A 7,171-nucleotide genomic window follows, 5' to 3' on the forward strand; every position below is an offset into this window, starting at 1 on the left:
TAGTCTTCAGCATACCTGGTTATAGTAAAGGTAACAAACAGGAACAGGTCATCACAGTCTGGTTTGCGGACTTAGTTGTTGTCATATATCATGTCAGTCACTGGATTGTCTAGTCTAAATTCCATGATATACACACGGCCTTCCCACACCTGGATATATTACAAAGTGTGACATTACAATGTAAACAAATATACAATATATGGCATAATGTCATCAGTACATACTGGACTTTCTGAATCAATAAGTTTGGCCTAGAATATGGAGAAACATGTTGAATAACTTGTAGCTGGGAGTTGTTTGGGGGACTGTGAAATCCAGGTTAACGAGGTTTAACTGCGCATGGTGAACTGAAGTTGTTGTTTCAAGAGTACCTTCGAACTATATTTTGTAAATGCTATGAATATACTGGTTTGGTTTACAAAACACTTTCAAGCTGTGTTTTGTACAAGCTAAAGAGTGATGTTGGGAAAGTATTCGAAAATGATTTTACATTGCAAGTCTATATACTGAAACACTTTGAAAACAAAAGTGGATATTTTGATCATGCTTTCAGGCCCCATTGTAACACAGCCGGTTTATCCATTTTCTGCCAGTTCTCTGAAAAATATTTCCCAAGTTTCCCTTTGCATTTTTATAATGTGTCAGTATATATTCATTTTAAACGCTTAACTTTGTCTAAACAGGTTTATTAGTGGTCCATGGGCTCCTTCCACAAAGCAACCTTTTAACTAAGGTTAACCTTTAACTCCCATTCTTTAACATTGCACTAAGGTTACCTTAGTGACTTACAAATCACCTTAGGGGCTTTGTGAAAGGAGGCCCCAAGTATATTCGTTTAATTTGCACAAGATAAACATGCAAACTGTATTTCAAGTTGAATAAATTATTTATGTATCTTTGAATATGTTGACTCATTGGACATCTGTTAGACATTTAGACATCAGCCTCAAGCAAGGAAATAGCCTGTGTGTCCAGCAAAGGTGTAGCTGTGTAGTAATCAGAAAGGATGAAGTAGCCATACAGCCATGAGTGATATAGTAGCCTGGATGGATGTAGTAGCTCAGAGGTATGGAATGCTGTAGCTAAACAGCCTGCAGTGATTTTGTAGCTCAGTTGTCTGGAGTGATGTTGTAGCTCAGTGGCCTGGAGGATGTTGTAGCTCAGTGGCCTGGAGTGATGTTGTAGCTCAGTTGGGTCTGGAGTGATGTTGTAGGCTCAGTGGCCTGGAGTGATGTTGTAGCCCAGTGGCCTGGAGTGATGTTGTAGCTCAGTTGTCTGGAGTGATGTTGTAGCTCAGTGGCCTGGAGTGATGTAGCCTCAGTGGCCTGGGTGATGTTATTGTAGCTCAGTGTGGCCTGGAGTGATGTTGTAGCCCAGCAGCCTGGGTGATGTTGTAGCTCAGTGGCCTGAGTGATGTTGTAGCTCAGCAGCCTGGAGGTGATGTTGTAGCTCAGCAGCCTGGAGTGATGTTGCAGCCTCAGTGGCCTGGAGTGATGTGTAGCCTCAGATGTCTGGGTGATGTTGTAGCCTCAGTGGCCTGGAGTGATGTTGTGGTTCAGTGGCCTGGGTGATGTTGTAGCTCAGCAGCCTGGAGTGATGTTGTAGCTCAGCAGCCTGGAGTGATGTTGTAGCTCAGTGGCCTGGAGTGATGTTGTAGCTCAGTTGTTGTCTGGAGTGATGCCTAGTAGCTCAGTTGTCTGAGTGATGTTGTAGCTCAGTGGCCTGGAGTGATGTAGCTCAGAGGCATGGAATGATGTAGCCTCAGAGGCATGTAGCAGCCTGGAATGGTGTAGCTCAGCAGCCTGCAGTGATTTTGTAGCCTCAGTTGTCTGGCAGTCTGATGTTGTAGCTCAGTTGTCTGGATTGATGTTGTAGCTCAGTGGCCTGGAGGATGTTGTAGCCTCAGTGGCCTGGGAGTGATGTTGTAGCCTCAGTTGTCTGGAAGGTGATGTAGCTCAGTGACAGCCTGGAGTGATGTTGTAGCTCAGTGATGTAGCCTGGAGTGATGTTGTAGTAGCTCAGTGGCCTGGATGTGATGTAGCTCCAGTGGCCTGGAGTGATGTAGGCCTCAGCAGCCTGGAATGATGTTGTAGCTCAGTGGCCTGGAGTGATGTAGCCTCAGCAGTCTGGAGTGATGTTGTAGCTCAGCAGCCTGGAGTGATGTTGTAGCCTCAGTGGTAGCTGGAGTGATGTTGTAGCTCAGCAGCCCGGGTGATGTTGTAGCTCAGCAGCCTGGAGTTATGTAGCTCAGTGGTCTGGAGTGATGTAGTAGGTCAGTTGTCTGGAGTGATGTTGTAACTCATGATCAGAGGCATGGAATGGAGGAGGAAGCTAAAGAGACCTGGAATGATGTAAGTAGCCTGGAGTTATGTAGTAGCCTGGGGTGATGTAGTAGCCTGGGAGGATGTTGTAGATCAGAACCCCAAAGAGGTGTAGCTGTAGGGTGATGTGTAACTAAGTGGCCTGGGGTGATGTTGGCTTGTAGCCTTGGAGTCATACAGTACCCTCACTGTGGAAGAATTAATCTTTTACATTGTGGTAACATACCTCAAAGTCCGTCAAAATTTGCATTTGAGAGGTTGATTGCAGTATAAACCTGTCATATTTCCACTTTGGGACAGCTAGGGTTACACAAAAGAAAGGGATACTTGAACACATCTTCTTTCAGTAATCGGTGCATGCGTGAACATCAGCCCATCAAGGGTTCCTTTCATGCTGTCTCCGACTAGAGTCACTTTCTGCGTGATGCAATTCTTTAGGCGAGTGTCTCGCCAAATCTTGACCCGCATTTTGTCTTGGAAATCTGTTCAAGTGTATCATAACAACAGATACTTTCTCAGCATCTTCTGTATTCCAGTATGCTGTGTGTGTGAGTCTTGTCCGTTATGCTCAGTGTGGTGCGTACACATGTTGATGACGAGTGGTACAGCAGAGCGGCACAACCACGACATGCAGACGTTTGTCCCAGATTGAAAGCACCAGACATCGCCGTGGGCGGATCGTCCAATGCCTGTGTCTTGAACAACAGAGTCAACAGTGCAGAATGAAAAGTATATTTGCTTTACTGCTGATTTTACTTGGAATGAGCGTGGACGACAGTAGAGGGACGTCTGACCTACGGAACAAATCCATTTCTTTGTGATCTTTCGTCTACGCAAATCACTGATGACGAAATGGACGGGGCTTCCCACATAGCACCGAGTGTGAGGGTCTCGTCAGTCAGTGTCGCTGGTCAATATGCTGGCTATTGATGCAAGATTCAAACATATCTTTTATCGTAGCTCTTTACCAATCTAATGGACAATAATTCAATGCCTACAGTTGTGCCTCTAAACCATGCCTACAATATGATCCTTGGTTCGAATCCCAGATTACATTATGATCCATCAACAACTGACTCCCACGTGGTGGTAGGTAAAGAGGTCACCGTCTACGACCGCGGCCACTTTCAGCCTTCCTGATACAATTACCGGATGTGTCGTGATATAACGCAATTACTTTGTGTGAGAAGCAATATGGTAGTCAGCCGGCTACTAAATAGGTACTGCAAGTAGCAAAGCTGGTCGCTGACCATAGTAAACACAGCTTAAGTTGGTTGAAAGGTGTAATTCAGACAAAAAGAAGGTATATCCTTCCATGTTCGGACGCACATATCACGCACACACGCATCGCGCGCGCACATAATCTATATGATATAAGTTTAGTGATAGGGCATGTCCAAACTGCATTATAATCACATGCACGTCCTTGAAGATACCCCTTAACTTAAAAGCGTTCTAAAAAGAAATATTGACTCATCAGGTGCATCGTATGGATTTTCCTTCCGCACAAAGCTGTAGACGAGGACACGTTCAACTGCAGGAACCGGCCGATGCATCGTACAATCACCACGTCTTGATGAACTTTTTCGAAGAAACGGTTCTGAATCACATCCATGTTCATTCACCCATTCAGCAGATATGCTCTCTTTATAGTGAATGAAGTGTCTTAGCTTTACACCAGATTAAACTCTTCAATGTTGAAAAAAGCGATAGTATTTTAACAATTTGCCGAACATACGGAGAAGTGAGACGCCTAGGGATGTGACTCGATTTGACTTCCCCTTTGATTCCACAGATGTCTTTATAATGACCCGTGCAGATCCAGGTTAGAATTGACCTTCACAGTAACCCATGCTTGTCATAAAGGCGACTAACGGGATCCGTGGTCAGGCCTCGCTGACCTGGTTGATACATGTCATTGTATCCCAGTTCACGTAGATCGATGCCATGCTGATGATCACTGAGATTATCAATATCCAGACTCGATTGCCGCACAGACCGCCGCCATATAGCTGGAATATTGCTGAGTGCGGCATAAAACGTTAAACACACTCTACTCTGCTTTGTAATGGATAATGGATAAGATTCAAACATTAAAGTATTGTGACCTTTCCACACCTCAAGGCATGATCTTTAGGTTTTAGGTGGTTTAGACTCCGTGGAGAAGCTGTGCTAAGACTGAAGTCCACCACCTGTTTCCGACTTCTATGGACAGAAAGGAAATCTAAGATTCAGTATACATGACCCACGACATCATCACCGTACGGCGTGGATTGACCGACACTGGTAACAAAATGATCTGCCTGTATTTGGATAGTAAGAACCATCAACACGAATAAGATATTATTGCTGACGCTGGTGATGAAAAAGACCAACAATAAAGAGTTTATTCAATGCAAACCCAATTCTAATCTGGTGTTTGAAAACGTATTGTTGATTTGGATGTACCTGTGGTTTTACCAATACATTTTGATCCATCTCCATATATTGAATTCGCTGGAATGCATTATACACACTTCTAGCAATTCCTGCAAACATGTTGGTAAGAACACGTGAGATTCTTTTACACATGACGCGAATTTAACACGATTAAATTTTATATCGATCTATCGTGGTTTACAAATTTTTCAAACAATTCTGAAGTATCCATGGAAACCTAGAAATACGGCCCCAACGTCGATAATATATATATTTTTTAAAAACCATTTCGGTGCTTTGATATCACCCTCAGCTTCTTGTCGATATTTTGCGTTTGTTTTCTACCTTCATTAACACATATCAATAACCTTGCAGAGAGCATGACGACATGGGTGTTTACATATCTACGTTGCACACATTTGTTACTGATTTTAATACCGGTTTCCAGACACGGGGACCCATAAAAGGCTGATTGGAAACATTATCGCCCATTTTACACTTTTTAAAACCTAATGGTTTAGATATATCGAGTTTCCATTTATGGGAATGACGCATTTGAACTGAATATCTTCATATGAGGCAAAGAGATATGTGTTTTTCAGACAGCCCTTGCAACTTCAAACGAATCTTTTTCTCTGATGTTAGCTTACTGAAAACTCAAACTGAACACCAGATCAAATAACCAACTAGAAAGGTGATGCTATTCTGATGCGCTTAATGTCGCAAGTTCCAGACCTTCACTGAAAAAAGGTTGGGACAACAGCCTTCGGCGGCTCGCTTGGATCGTGTCATGTTAGGTCTTATAAACCGGAATGCTAGTTTGCCTCCACTAAGACTACAAAATTAAGCGGATGTAAGCCGTGAAGAAGATTGCATTTGCGCGGCATGCACCGTATTTCGGGCTTAGCTGCTGTGAGTATTGAAGTATTAAAATGGTCGAAATACCGATGGTTTGAAGATTTTGAATTGTATCCTCCACAAGAGCTTGCTGGAGACATTAATAACCAAACATATCCAAATGATCAAAGCATTTCTGGACGCAAGCGTTTCCATATGCAGATGGCACCCTGGATATAATGCCATATGTTTTGGCAGAACGGATTTCCTGACTACCTTACAACCGGGATTGCGAACGCCATTTGCCATTGGTCATTTTGGAACAAAAAGTCATTTTCCCCTGGGTTGCCAATGCCAATTTATTTACCGGCACGTACTATGCGCCATAATTGTTTAATTGATTAAGGATAACAAGTCACCTGCAACTCCCCGCAGCACGCTGGGATTATCCAGTCATTCAAGAAAACTTCATTACAGGAGACATCAGCTCAATCACCTTGTTGAAGTTGCACAGGGCCTCTTAACTGTACCTGCCTGGTTATAATGCCACCTTGGATATAATGCACCATATTTTCCCCTGGATGTTCGGGTGGCATTATAAATCCAGGGTGTACTGTATTTCCCTCAACACACGCAATAGTTGTTCGTTTGCGGAATCAGGACATAATATCATATTTTCAGGACTCCATTGTTGAAAGTTCATCTCACAAGCGTTATTATTATTTACGCCCCAGCACGTTGCTTATCACGGCCAGAACATACCGCCATGATGAAAGAGGGTAATGCATAGCATTACAGGAAACAGTGGATAACTTTCATCGACATCGGTATCGGAATATTTCCACCACTGGTAACTTCGTGTTGTGTTTTCTCCTTTATCGTCCTCATAGCATCAAGTGAAAATTCCGTTTAGTGATAATCTCCTCCCCTTTGGTGACTAATATTTAGACAATGTAACAGGCCAACCGCTTGAACTTCCGAGCAGATTCAAACCTGCTTGAAATACAGCGGCGAGCTCTTGCATTACAGTAGTGGGTAACCTTGTGAGAGCTTAGAGTTGAGGTAATAATACTTCATTTGTTGAAGAGAAAAAGAGAGATCCTACGTTTCACCAAGGACAAAGAAACAATTGACGTTGATATATGCTGTGGTTTGAAGGCTTTATCGCATGATTTAGAATTAAAACTTCTACAATTCAAAATATTTCCAAATTGAGTTTTAACTTAGAAATCATTTCACCCGAAATCTTGAACTGCCGCGAAACCGCATCAGTGAGTAATGAACAAATTGTTCCCATTAAAACACAGCAGTATACAGCCAATATTGCTCACTGTTGCGTTTGGAAAGAGACCAAAAGCCTGACCGGCGGAGGGTCGCTGGTGAAGCTGGTGGATTTCGTGGTTGTACGAACCTGCCACCAAACCGCCCGCAGGCAATCAGAAATATGTCAGATTCTAACATCTGAACAGCCCATCTTGTAGTCTTTGCCCAGATAAGGAACTGATGACATGATAGTAAAGAAGATATCTCTATAACATCTATTACTGGGGTGCATCCTTGACCCTATATCTACCACGCAAACGGTTCCGGCAACA

General features: G+C 43.1%; 1 protein-coding gene across 1 annotated transcript in view; it reads left to right on the forward strand.

The window, feature by feature from the left end:
* The window catches only part of LOC124262543 (aplysianin-A-like), a 42,415-nt gene that overhangs the window by 31,235 nt on the left and 4,009 nt on the right, over positions 1 to 7,171 (forward strand). The window lies entirely within an intron of this gene.

Source organism: Haliotis rubra, unplaced genomic scaffold, assembly GCF_003918875.1.
Source record: "Haliotis rubra isolate DU_JTF1 unplaced genomic scaffold, ASM391887v1 Scf844, whole genome shotgun sequence".
Classification (NCBI taxonomy): Eukaryota; Metazoa; Mollusca; class Gastropoda; order Lepetellida; family Haliotidae; genus Haliotis; species Haliotis rubra.